Genomic DNA, 14,539 nt, shown 5'->3' on the forward strand with positions numbered 1-14,539 from the left:
GGAGGGAGTGGGTGGAAGACCTCACTGCAGGTGTTCAAACAGAGGCCAGATGGTCACTTGTTTGCTTTATTTGAGTGGGGATTCCCTTACGGAATAGGATGGACTAGAGGGCCTCTCAGGCCCCTCCCAACTCTAAAATTCTGTGAGCAGCAAAAGCATTCAACATCTTCCAATAACTACTAAAGCCATGTTTCAGAAAAATCTGTTTTTTGTTTTATCTGAACTCCCTTATGACTTGCTTAAAGTCTTTGAGAATAACCTCTCTGATTCTCCCAGCTCCATAAATTTTTGTTTCAACCTTTGTAGCTTTGTTGTAGCCTTTTCAGACATGAACCTTACTCATTTGCCTAAATCTGGCTCTTTTGGCTCTGGTCCTTTCCTTCTTCCTTAGCAGCTGATTCAGTCTTCCTGACCATGGCTTTGTCCTTCCCCCCCTTACCTAAATGAGAGGCATGCAACTTAATAGTTCACAGTTGTCCTCAAACGGGCTAACAAGGAGGGTATTTCCTTATGTAGCCCTGGTTGCCCATAATCTAAATCACAGAGACATAGAACTTCCCCAACATCATGGAGGACCTTCCAGGGAAAATAGAAAATCTTTACATTTTATTATTCACAGAAATTTAGAAGACTTAATTTGGAGCTCTCCTGATAAAAGCATTCCAGTGGCCTGGAGAAAAGGACTTCTACTCAAATGTTGGGCTGGTACAGCTAGGTGGCTCAGTAGATAGAGCTCTGGCCTTGGAGTCAGGAGGACCTGAGTTCAAATTCTGCCTTAGATACCTAACACTTACTAGCTGTGTGACTCTGGACAAGTCACTTAACCCCAATTGCCTCACAAAGAAAAAAAAATGTTGGGTTGCCAGAAAAGGAATGTGGAGAGATATGAGTGGATACGTGTGCAGACTAGAGATTAGGAGAAAGAAGGCAGGCATATTGCCGAAATGTCTTGGAGCTGAGACCAGGCCAAATCAGCAGCTATGGAAGTCACCAAAAATGAAGGCCCAGAAGAAAGTGCTAGGAAAAATCTGTACCTAGAGTCGAAATCTTAGTCCCTTTCTTCAGCAACCATGGGAAGTATGATACAGAAGAGGAGAAAGGTGGCCTTAGCTGCAAACTTTTTTGGAAATCTTGTTTGAATATTTGTCAGCATTTACATGATATTTAATATAGCTAAAAAGTTAAATGGCCATTAATAGTGATTTTAATCTAAGTTTGTAAGTTTTAAAACTGAGAGAGAGGAAACAAGGTCATGGAAGAAGAGATTTTCTTAGTTTTACCCTGGGGTAGGGCCTGAATCAATTGGAGATTCTGCAATTTTGGTAATTGCTTTCTTTCTTCCCCTTTTTTTTTTTGGCTAGGCAATGGGGTTAAGTAACTTGCCCAGGGTCACACGGCTAGTAAGTGTTATGTGTCTGAGGCTGAATTTGAACTTAGGTCCTCCTGACTCCAGGGCCAGTGCTCTATCCACTGCACCACCTAGCTGCCCAAATTTTGGTAATTTCTTAAAAGTATTTCAGAGCATACACACTGCACTGACTTTTTTTGAAGCCAGAGAGAGAAAGAGAATTAAAAAGGAGATGAGATAGAAGTGGAGTGGGGGTGGGGATCAGTATACTTGCTCCTGATTGCATCTAAGAAGCATTGCTCATTCTCTGAGTCAAACCCCATATTACTACAGCCTTTGTCATTTTTTCGCAACTTTCTCAAGCATTGACATTGTCTTACTTTTTTATTTTTTTATTTTTTGACTTACTTTTTTAGAACCTGACTTCTTGACTCTGTTCTCCTTCTTGCTCCCTAGCAATTGATTCGGATTACCTGATTATGAACCTACTTTTTCCCTCTCAGCATAGTTCCTCATTTCCTAACCAGGGGTGGAGAATCTGCAGCCTCAAGGCCACATGTGACCCTCTAGGTTCTCAAGTGTGACTCTTGGACTGAATCCAAACTTCACAGAATAAAAAGTTCCCCACCCCTGTAAAACCAAGGGAGAAAGATTGAATAGCTCATAGATGATTTCAAATGGCCCAATCAGGAATCAGTTAAAAAATTTCAGGTGACAGATGATGATAGTGTGAAAGAAGATAGTGACCTCATGATTAAGAAGAAACAGATTTAAGAGATAATGTAGGGATAGCTAGGTGGTGCAGTGGATAGAGCACCAGCCCTGAAGTCAGGAGGACCTGAGTTCAAATCTGGCCTCAGACCAAACACTTGACATTTACTAGCTGTGTGACCTTGGGCAAGTCACTTAACCCCAATTGCTTAAAAATAAAAAAGAAATGAAAATAAATTAAAAAAAGAGATAATGTAGAAGTTTCATCAAAAAAACACTTAGCAACTGCTTGGAAATGGAGGGAGAGGAAGAGAGGGCTCAGGGATGACTCCAAAGTTGTAAACCTGGGTGACTAGAAAGATTATTGTATGCTGGACAGAAATAGGGAAGTTTGGAGGATGGACACTTTTAGAGGGTTGGAGACGAATTCTGTTTTGTGTGTGTTGGGTCTGAGATATTGGCATGCACAGGTGGATATGTTCTTCAATGAGTTGGTGATGAAGGGCAACAGAGGGAGAGGGAGGGGAGAGAGAGAAACGGGGAGAGAGGGAGAGAGAGAGAGAGAGAGATTGGCATATATTGGCATAGAGATCACAACTGAATCCATAGGAGCAGGTGGTGATCTTATCCAGAGACAGTGAAAAAGAGGGGGAAAAAAGGTGACCCAATGCAGAAACTCAGGAAACATGAAGGGTTAAGGAGTAGCATGTAGATGATTATCCAGTGAAAGAAACAGGGAGGACTTGTTAGAGAGGTAAGAGAAAATCCAGGAGAGGGCTTTGGCATGAAAGCTGATGGAAGACAGAAGATCCAAGAGAAAGGGGTGACCAATTGTGTTAAAAAAGTTGAAGAAGGATAAGAAATGATGAAAGGTCATTGGATTTGTGATTAAGAGATCGTTGGAAACCTTAAAGCAATTTCCCCTTCAGCAGTGGGACCATGAACAGGGAGTGAAGAAGTGACAAGAATGAAATGTAGATTTATGAGGAGTGGGGTAGCAGAAGAGATGGAAAGGCAGGAAGTTGTTTTTTTTTCAGTGAGACAAATTTCAGAATTTAGGATAACGTGAGTGGCACAATCATAGGTGAAGGTGATCTAAAGTATGACCATCATTGTGGATGACTGAGGGAGAATGAAGATGTAGGTCATGAAAACTGAGGACATTAGTGAATTGGAAGGCCAGGATGTTTGAGGGCATATCAGAATGTATATCAAACTCCCTTAACATGAAGGATAGGTGTTAGGATAGAGAATAAAACTGAGAGCCTAGTACAAAACTACTTGAGAAAATCGTGACCTAGAGTCTGGTAGATGTAGCAACAAAATTCTGAATTGTGTAATATAAAAAGAGAAAGTGAACTTTAAAGGAGAAGTTCTGGGAAAAAGATTTAGGGATATAATTGGACTGTGAACCTAATATGAATCAATATTATGACACGGTAACTAAGAAATGTAAATACAATTAGCCCTTTCACATTGCCACTTTCCCTATCACGATTTCAATATATCATGGGTTGGCATAAGGAATTAAATGGGAATTTTTGGGGAGCGTTGTGGGAGCCACAGACAATATGTGAAGGCCAGCAGACAACACAGAAAAAGTTTAGAAACTCACAAATGCATAAAATATAAGTGTAGTATTATATAATATCAACATATTTTATCTTTTAATACCATAATAATTCAGACTTTTTCTCTGGTATGAAGGGAGAGACAAAACATTTTATACGGATTTTCTAGATCTCTGGGGCACTGCACCCCTAACTACTGTGATGTGAAAGTGATAACTGTAGGAAAGACAAAGAGGATGTTTGGGACGGGAGGGGCTGGGTTAGATGAATTTTTTGCTCATTCACCTGCTAATTAGGACTTAACCTAGGGAAGAGTACCAAAACTAATGAGATTAATTCTCCCAGTGGGGAGTTCTGATCTTGGTCTCTGAATGTCCAGGTCCTCGTGAGGAGAAAGTGGTCACTGTCAGGCAAATAACATTGTGCCTGTGCTGGGTAGGCACTGGTTTCCTAGTAGATGGCTGATTGAGATCCAATAGCCTCTGTGGTTCCTCCTAACTATTGGATTTTGTTATCTCAAGATTCTGCTAAATGAAGGGGTGGGATAGTTAGTGGAGTCAAATGTTGCTCAGTTGTCAATGAGAATGTGGACTCAATAAATGGTATGGAATAGATGATTAGGAAGTACATGACAAGTTTCAAAAGAATGGCTTCAGTAGAGTGGAGGAGAAGCCAGATCCCAAGGGGTTAAGGAGACAGTGGAGTGGAAATAGAGCCTATGCAGCTCAGTGATTCAGTCTGAGAGTGAAAGGGAGGCAAGAGACTGACAGCTAGACAGAAGAATTGGGTCAAGGCTATGTTTTTCAAATTGGAGAGACCTGTCTATATATTTTTGGGCAGAAAGGAAGAATCTAGAAGGAAGGGAAAAACTAAAGATTTTGGGGAGTGAGTAAATAACCAAGGGAGACTGGAGCTGGAAGAAACAGAAGGGGTTGGGATCTGGACACTATTAGAGGCGTTGGCCTTGAAAAAGAGAAGAGAGAAAAGAAGGGAGGGAAACATTCACAACCACCAAAAATTTCATATTAACAAATGAAAGTTTCCAAGTAGTCAGAGTCTGATTTTGGTACTGGTGTTATCTTGTAATGTACAGGAAAACATTAATATAGGCTTAACCACAATGTACATAGACAGAATACAAGAAAGAACACCATACATAAAAGAGTGAGTAGGGAAGCTGCCCTATACACATTGAAAAGTCAAGAGTTCATTGTTAACTTATGATCATTTATATTTTATATTCGATTAAAAGTTATATTTATGTTTAACTATTGGTTCACCGAGGCTTACTCATTTTGTGAAGGTGTGGGTCAAACAATGAGATGCTGGAATATGTAATTAACATATAAACCATAAACAGATTTTGCAATTTGAAGCACTAATTAAAATTTTGTGTACTATTTAAACTTTCTCAAAATTATCCAAACCTCTCTGGCCTAGTACCTCAGGACAGATGTCTCTATAATAAGATTTTCACCCTTTTCAGTTGCCAAGTTATTTGGAAATAGCAGTAGGCCAGCTTTTGTCAGTGTATTTCTGTTCCTCAGTTTGGGGTCCCGTCTGACACCAAGAAGTCTATCATCACCAGCTAATACTTAGTATATGTGGCACTCTGAGTGACTTAAAATGGAAAACAAAGCTCTCCTAAAGTGACTGGAATTTCACAAAAGAAAAAGCTGAGGGACCCAATTCAATTTCTATTTCATCAGAGTCAATATGATTCTTAAATATGTACCAATTCAGCTGCCATTAACTGGTATGCAGGAGAAGGGAAGATCAGATGAAAACGAATCCTCTAAACATTTTAGAGACAAGCTCAGCATTTTGGTAGGGCTTACTTGTGAGGCATTACATCTCAAAACACTTACGTGTACCAGACTCCAGTGAAACCCAAAATAATCCAGACAGTGACATTCAACACACCAATTATTTTCTTCCTCTTTCTTCTTTTGGTTGCTAAGAAAAAGTTTAGTAATAAAACTTGATTTGGATTATCTGTTAGATTGAAAGAAAGGACTCTTATTTAAGAGCTAAATAATAATGATAATAACTAGCATTTATATAGCACCTTACATTTTGCACAGTGCCTTACATCAGTTGGTACTTTACGTAAGTTATCTCATTAGAACTTCATCATAATCCTTGCTATTATTATATACCCATTTTACAGTGGCTGAGAAAGGTTAAGCGACTTACACAGCTAGTAGACATTTAGGGCAGAATTTGTAGTCAAGTCTTCAGGGCTCTATCAGTGCGGATTATCTTTCCAATTAGACAAATAAGGAAGCAGGTTGGCCTCTCTCTAAACAACAGTTAGACAATGAGAACCATATCACACCTTATATTTGTAAATATAACCTGGGGGTCAAGCATGATGGATTCACATGAGATTTTCCTCATTGGTGAAAAGAATGATTGCTCAATGCTGTGTGCCTACATGACGGGTGGAGTTGCCACAAGAATTTAGGAGTGGAAAGATCTCCTGACTTCCAGCATAAAAAGAGAATCCATCCAGGATCTTCAGGGAGAGACTTCTGAAGAGAAAGAAAATACTCTGGGAAGTAGTAAATATGAAGAGGCAGCACTTCAACAAATCCTTCATTTCCTGTTTGTTTCCCCAGAGACTTTGGGGAATTCCCCTTGAGTGAAGTTGGGGACTCTGTTGATCTCCATCTCTCGGTCTGTCTGTCTCTCTCTCTCATATGTCTCCCTCCCAGCAAGAGAGCACATTTATTCTGAACGTTGTCTGACACAGACTAATCTGCATAAACTTCTCTAATTTCTATCTGCTTGTTGGCTTGGAAAAACAAATTTATTCTCTATTCCCTTTTTGTGTAAATAACATTTGATGGGGAATCAAGTCTTTGGATATAAGCTTGAGGCACTTCGATAAGAGAGAGTAACCATGAGAGAACTTTCAACTTAAAAATAATTTACCTTAGATTAGCGATTTTGAGGGAGGTGGTAGATAGATATATAATTCTAATCTGAGACCCTCCCTCTGAGGAAACTAGAGTAGTTAGCCTTATGGCCCCTCTCCTGTTCCCCTCCAGGCAGGAATCACCCTTGGAGAAGGGTGGAGAAAATTCTAGAAATTTCTATTCATGCCTCCCTTTAAGTTACATTTAGACAAATGTATCTTGGGGCATAACCTACATGGGCAAAACAGACAACCTTAATAAAGAAAAACACGTTATGCTTTTCAGGGAACTATATTATCTCATTTTATTCAATTTTTAACCCACTTAGAGTTAGAGATAGTAGGATAATTTTAGGCATCCTTGAAGAGAAATGCAATGAGAAGCCTGCCTTATCCCACCCCTCCTCAAGCACTATGGGTCAGCTCAGGAGAACATTTTTTCCATTCTTACTCATCATATGAAAAAAAGAAAACAACATAGTCAGATTGAGTAAAGGTTTGGATTGGCTTTTCAAAGGGTGGCTTGGGCCACCCTTAAAACAAAATGTCCATTTATGTCCATTTATTTTTACTATATTATAACGTTATGGATAGGAGAAATTCCTTGGAAAAGTGGAGATTTCCAAGTTCTTAATTGTTCTCTTTGTAAATTCTTTTTGTACATACTTGCACTATGAACTAGATTCTGTTACAAACAAGCTTTTAAAAAAAAAAGTCTTAACATCTGTTTACCATCCCCACCAAGCTAACAGAGGTGCCAGAATGAGTAGTATCAATCAATAAACAAGCTCTTATTAATTTCCTACTATGTATTGGACACTCTATTAGGTGCTGAGGACACAAATATCCACAAATAGAAAAGTGAGGTAGTCCTTGCCCTGAAGAAACTTACATTTTACTATGGAGATACAACTTATTTATAAATATAGGAGACACACACACACACACACACACACACACACACACACACATACACCAAGGAAAGGTTTTTTGAAGCTGGTCCTTAAATCAAGTCTTGGGATTCGAAGAGTTCCATGAAGCAAAGATGAGCAGGGAGAGCATTCTCAGCATGGGGGAAGCCTAGGCAAATACACATTTAAGTAAGTTTTTTGTCTAAAGGGAAAGGTGCAGCCATTCATCATCTGGTGGATTTGTCACATTGTAGAAATGGGTACCTGATTCTAAAGGGATTTTGTTGTTTTCTAAGGGGGCCCATAATTTTTTCTTCATTTGTCTTCCTTATCTTTGTGATTTCATGATCTCTCCCAGGGCTTTCTTATTAAAACTTGGCTCTTTTACACATTTTATACTGAGTTATCCAACTACAAATTTAACAATTTCATGGACATGAGTTGGCTCAGACAAGAGATATATTGCCTCTTAGGAGAGAGATATATTGCCTTCTTACTCTGCTGCCATCTTATGTAAAAAATGCATGTCTTAGTAGGCTGCCCAAGGTCAACTCTAGATTTCTGCTGGCTTTAGTTCTATTTTATGGCTCTCTATACCTCACTGAAGGTAAGTTAAAGCTTTATGATAAAATTATAGCATGTAACCATCAAGTGTCTGAAGTTGAAGAGCTTCTTCCTTGATCCTGGGTTGCAAAGAGTTTGTTGTTTAGCCATTTTTTAGTTGTGCCTGACTCTTTATGACCTCATTTGGAGGTTTCTTGGCAAAGATACTGGAGAGGATTGCCATTTCCTCCTCCAACTCATTTTGCAGATGAGGAATCTGAGGCAAACAGGATTAAGTGACTTGCCTAGGTCACACAGCCAGTAAGCATCTGAGGTTGGATTTGAACTTGGGAGAAGGACTATTCCTGACTCCAGGCTGGGCACTCTATCCACTGTGCTACCTTTCCATCCCAGCAAAGAGTTAGCTTAAACTTGATTCATATTGAAATTATTCAACTTAATTATTAACTTAATTCAATATTGAAATATACATAGACACTGAGGATACAAAGAGTAGTAAGACAGGGTCCTTAATCTAAAGGGGTTGACAGTTTAATAGAAGAGATAAGATAGAGGTAGAAAGAATTATAATACAAATTGGAATGTGAAATGGGCATAGAAAGGTAGGAAGTGCTATAGGAGATATGAGGAGAGAGGAATCATTCCCAGAGCAGTAACTATCATCTTTAGTTTCTGGAGCACACACTATAAGACATGCCTCAAATTTTAAAAATTAAAAAAGGAGAGACGTTGGAACACAGTTCAAAGAGAAGAAATACCCATAGACTCTACTCTATGAGAGGAAAAGAAAGACATTAAGACACCTTTAGGAGGTAGAACAGATCAGGGCTTAGCTGGGGAAGAGTTCTATTGTAGTAGGACCACTGTGGTAGGGTGGAGTGCTATCAATTCTTCTTTTCCTACTTTAATTAACCTTGCAAACTATGCTCTCAACTAGTTGTTTCTAGGCTATTGAAGGAGCATAAGTGTCATGAAAAACCTATAAATCACAGAACCCTGTTGACTAGCCATGACTATGGCTATGGCTCTGACTATGGCTATGGCTCTTACAGTGTCTATCTGGGGAAGGATTAGAAAAAGCCAAAGAGAGAAAGGTACTTTAGCTCAGCAACCTTTTCCAAACACAAGCATCCCAGATATATTTAATGTCAGGAATCCAGAATCTGTCCATGGGTCTTTAGCACTGACACCCAATTTAACATTAAACAAAATTGAAAGAAGATAGTTTCATGATCAGTCATCACACTGCTTTACACACTAAAAGAGAGAATGGGAGAGAAATGGGAGAGTGGGAGAGGAATCAGGCATTTTTCCCTACAGAAAATCCACTCAAAGTGAACTTGACATATCATGTTCATTTTAGTGTGGTCTTATCCCTTGCACTGTCTTCCTGGTGCCAGTTGTAGCTGGTTTAAATCCCCTTAGCTTCTGGGGCTATTTCAGTTAGTTAGACCCTCCCCTAGATGGTTTTAGAGAAACCTGAGAAGATTTATATGAACTGATGCAAAGTGAAGTGAGCAGAACCAATAGATCAGTTTATACAATAACAACAATATGATAAGGACAAACAACTTTAAAAGACTAGGAACTCTGATCAACAAAATGACCAACCATAAATCCAGATGCCTCATCATGAGACATATTACTCACTTTTGGATAGAAGGTGATGGACTCAGAGTACAATACAGACTGAGGCATATTGAGGGAGCTGGGACTTGGCTAATGCAGCAACTAGTTTTCCTTGACTATATATGTTTGTAACTAATTTTGTTTTTCTTGCTTTCTCAACTGGGGTTGAGGGTGGGAGGGAAAGAATTCAGAGCTGAAAAAAATTAAAATGCAATATAAATAAATAAAACAAACCCCTTATTTTGTATCCTTCAAAGATTTGTTTTCATCTTTGAAAATTTTTGATATGCAGATTTCAAACTGTTCTGCTACCTTAAGGCTCAGAGCTAATCTATGTGGTACCTCGGGGATACCTCCTGACTCTCATATTGGGTCTCCTCCCAAAGGGTACCCTGCAGTCAAGGTATTCAGTATTTTTATTTTTTTTAATGTAAATAGTATTTTATTTTTCCCAATTACATGTAAAGACAACTTTCAACATTCATTTTTTATAAGACTTTTGAGTTTCAAATTTTTTCTCCCTTCCTCCCTTCCATCTCTCTCCTCAAGAGGGCAAACAATGTGATATAGGTTATACATGTGCAATCATGTAAAACATATTCACACATTAGTCATGTTGTGAAAGAAGAAACAGAACAAAAGGAAAAAAAAGGAAAAAAACAAAGAAAGTGAAAACAGTATGCTTTGATCTGCATTCAGACTCCATCAGTTCTTTCTCTAGATGGGGATAGCATTTTCCATCATGAATCTTTTGGAACTGTCTTGGATCATTGTATTGCTGAGAAGAGCTAAGACAATCTAGTTGGTCATCACACAATGTTGTTGTTACTGTACACAGTTCAATGTTTTCCTGCTTCTTCTGGTTCACTTCACTCAGTATCCATTCATCTAGGTTTTTCCAGATTTTCCTGAAATCTACGTGTTCATCATTTCTTATAGCACAGTAGTAGTCCTTGTGTAATGCATTTTTAAAAAATCCTCATGCTTACAATAAAAGCAATTTTAATACTGGGTCTGCACCTTGTATTTTAATACTGGGAGTTTTAATACTAGGTCCACACCAAGGTATAGAGTCCTACTCTGGCGGATAGTGGATCACAGGTGATGATTTTGTTCAATAATTCTATGAGAGACATCTGCAAAAAAAAAAAAATTACCTCTTCAGCTTTTGGAGGGACACGCCTCTGTGGGCTGGGTGAGAAGAACCATGTGCATATGATCTTTGAAAGATGAAGGTCCTTAAGGATGCCACTGAGTATCAGTAGCAAGGGGCCTACCTTAGCTCTTCTATGTCCAAACCTGGCAAACATCTCTACAGCGTCAGTATTGATTAAGACTGACTCCAGACTGTTCAAAGCATTCCAGAATATTTTACTAACTGAGTCTTCCCCAGGAGGACAATGGTCTGTCTCTTCCTGAGAAGGTTCTTACCTTAGGCTGGTGATACCACTATGATGGAGGAAATCCACATTTACCACCGTCTATCTGTAAAACATTGGAAATATCATAATTGTCAACATAATCTACCAAATTGTAGTAACTGTTGCAGTGTGCTAAGTATTCTTAGTACAGGAAAGGAAATGCTAAAATCCTGTGAAAGTTGTTCTGTTAAAACCTAGAACAAAGGAAGCTTTGTTTCTTAGGTGTTTAGATCAGGAAAATACAATGGGGAAAGAATCCTGACACCTCCCCCCCACCACCAGAGGACTGCTTCAGAGAAATATTCCAATAAATACAAACTAGATGACTGATACATTTGTGCCATAAGTTGGGTTTTGCCAAATGTAATACAAGAAATAATGCTCCTGTGTTTCCAAGGTTTGTAGTTTGGAATCATTTAATTTAGTGTCAGATTAATAGCCTTTCCAGAAGTCTTTCTTATCTATAAGTCTCAACCATCAAGATCAGGGGTTCTTTATAGTTTTGTGTGTGTGTGTGTCATGGACCCCTGTGGCAGTCTGGTGACATACATGGACCTTTTCTCAGAGTACTATTTTTAAATGCATAAAATAAAATATATAGGTTTCCAAAGGAAATAGTTATATTGAAATAAAGATGACTTTTCCCCCATCCAAGTTCACAGACCCCCCCCAATCCATCTACAGACCCCCTTGCCTTCAAGTAACTAGTCTTCTATGTAATTCAATTTTTTAAAAAATCCTCATACTCTACCTAAAGACAAAAGCAATTTTAGTACCAAGTGCACACCTCCATAGTCTTGTTGCAAATTGCTATTGTAACTCAAGGAGGCATGCTTAAGATTGTATTATTGAATGGTGCTTGTAAATACTAGATGATTTTTGGTCATATTACAACTTTTGTTTACAATGTAGTGTCTCTCCTGACCTGGAAACAGATAGTAACAATGGCAACACTATTAGAATTTCTTTAGCTATGATTCAATAGAAAATGAGTTTTTCAATTTTAAGCTGTGGGGAGCAAGAACCAATTTCCTCTTGCATTAGTATATAAGTGTCAAGTGTAAAAATAATGAGCACACACACATACACACACAGAGAGAACACTTTTGATTGTAGCATTTGGCAAGAATGAAATGAAAGGAAGTCAAGCTGTATGCTGAAGCTTGTGGAGAACAGAATAAAATACTGGGGAGAAGATTAAATATCACATGATCCACATTTTTATTTAATATAGTTCTGCAAATGCTAGCAGTAGCAATAAGCCAAGGGAAAGAAATTACAGGAGTAAGGAAAAGTAAAGAGGAGATAAAACTAGCCGGATTTCCTGATGATAACATGGTGTGCTTGTAAAATCCCAGAGAATCAGAAAAGATACTAAGATAGACAATTAATAGCTTCAACAAAGTTGCAGGTTACAAAATGAATCCTCAAAAATCAGCTGCTTTTTAACATAACAAACTCCAAGAGACAATACTGGATAGGGAAATCCTATTCCAAATAGCTACAAAACGAATAAAGGATCTGGGGATCAATCTAGAAAGGGAGGGGGAAGATTTAAACAGATTAAAATATAAAATGCTCCTTAAAAGAATAAATAATAAATAGTTAGAGGAATATTTAGTGTTCATGGCTGGGCTTTTTTTGTGTGTTCAGTCATTTTCTGTCGTGTCTGAATGTGTGTGACCTTATTTGGGATTTTCTTGGCAAAGATACTGGAGTGGTTTGCCATTTCCTTCTCCAATTCATCTTACAGATGAGGAAAATGAGGCAAATGGGGTTAAATGACTTGCTCAGGGTCACATAGCTAATTAGTGTCTGAAGTCAGATTTTAACTCAAAAAGATGTCTTCCTGACTCCAAGCCTGTCATTCCACCCACTGTACAACCTAGCTGCCCCCCATGGCTGGGCTATATCAATATAACAATAATGATCATACTAACAAAGCTAATTTATGCTTTTAATGCTCTAGAAATAAATTTATCAAAGGTATACTTTATAGAACTTGATAAAATAATAAGAAAATTCACTTGGAAAAAAGAAAAGAGCTGGACTATCAAGAAAAGAGGTAAGGACAAAGGAGATATGATTTTTCCAGACCCCAGAATATATTGTAAAGCAACAGTCATGAAAACCATATGGTATTGGTTTAGAAAGAGAGGTAGCTCAGTGATACAGAGCACACAAGGGAGAATCAGTATATATACACACTCACATGTATATGTGTAATATATATGTATATGTATATTTACACATACTTACACATACACATATGTAATCGTGTTCATAAACTGGAAAACATACACTACTTAGGAAAGAACTTCCTATATGATTAAAAAACAACTTCTCAAAAAACTAGAAAGTAGTCTGGAAAAAATTAAGCTTAGAACAATACCATACACCATATTCCATAACATATTCTAGATGGATATGTAACACCAATATTAAAGATCAAAGTATAAAAGATTCGAAAGAGAAGCAGAACTTTTATCTCACATAGTTATGAGTAGGAAATATATTCTTAGACCAAACAAGGGCTAGAGGTAATTATAAAATATAAAATAAGTAACACAAAACTGAAAAGCTTCTACACAACAAAATCAAGGCACCTGAGATAAGAAGAAAAGCATACAAATAGAAAAAAAACTTTTTATCAAATTTCCTTAACAAATTTGGTATCAAAGACATTTAACATATATTCATGCACATATACATAAGCACATGTTTCTGTATATGTAATATATAGAGATACATATGTGTATTTAACCAAAAGTCATTCTCCAATAGATATGTGGTCAAAGGATATGAACACATAGTTCTCAAAAGAAGAATTGCAAACTATAAACAATCATATAAAAGAATGTTTCAAACCACTAATCATAAGAGAAATACACATCAAAACAACCCTGAGGTTTTACCTCCCATCCTGAAAATTAGCAAAGATGACAAAATATGGAATGTTGGAAGAGCTGTAGAAAGATAGGCACACTGGTACATTGTTAGTGGAGCTACGAATTAGTACAGTTTTGGAAAGTAATTTCGAATTTTGCAAATAAAATGACTAAAATATCTATACCCTTAGACCCAGAGATTCCATTACTGGGCTGTACTCCAAGGAGGCCATTGATAAGAAATTCTCCATAGATGTCAAAATATGTATAGTAGCACTCTTTATGATATCAAAGAATTGGAAACAAAGTACACACCCATTGACTGGGGAATGGCTAAATAAACTGTGGTACATGTATGTAATGAATTATTACTGTTCTTTCAGAAGTGGTTAATGTGATGGATATAGAGACGTATGGAAAGATCTACATAAGCTGATGAAAAGTGAAACAAGCAGAGCCAAGAAAACAATATACACAATGACATGTATACACACACAAATAAAGAATATATAAGTGGAAAGAACAATATAAATGGAAATATAACAATATAAATGGAAAGAACAACCACATACACAC

This window comes from Vombatus ursinus, unplaced genomic scaffold, assembly GCF_900497805.2.
Source record: "Vombatus ursinus unplaced genomic scaffold, bare-nosed wombat genome assembly UNPS02014830.1, whole genome shotgun sequence".
Taxonomy (NCBI): domain Eukaryota; kingdom Metazoa; phylum Chordata; class Mammalia; order Diprotodontia; family Vombatidae; genus Vombatus; species Vombatus ursinus.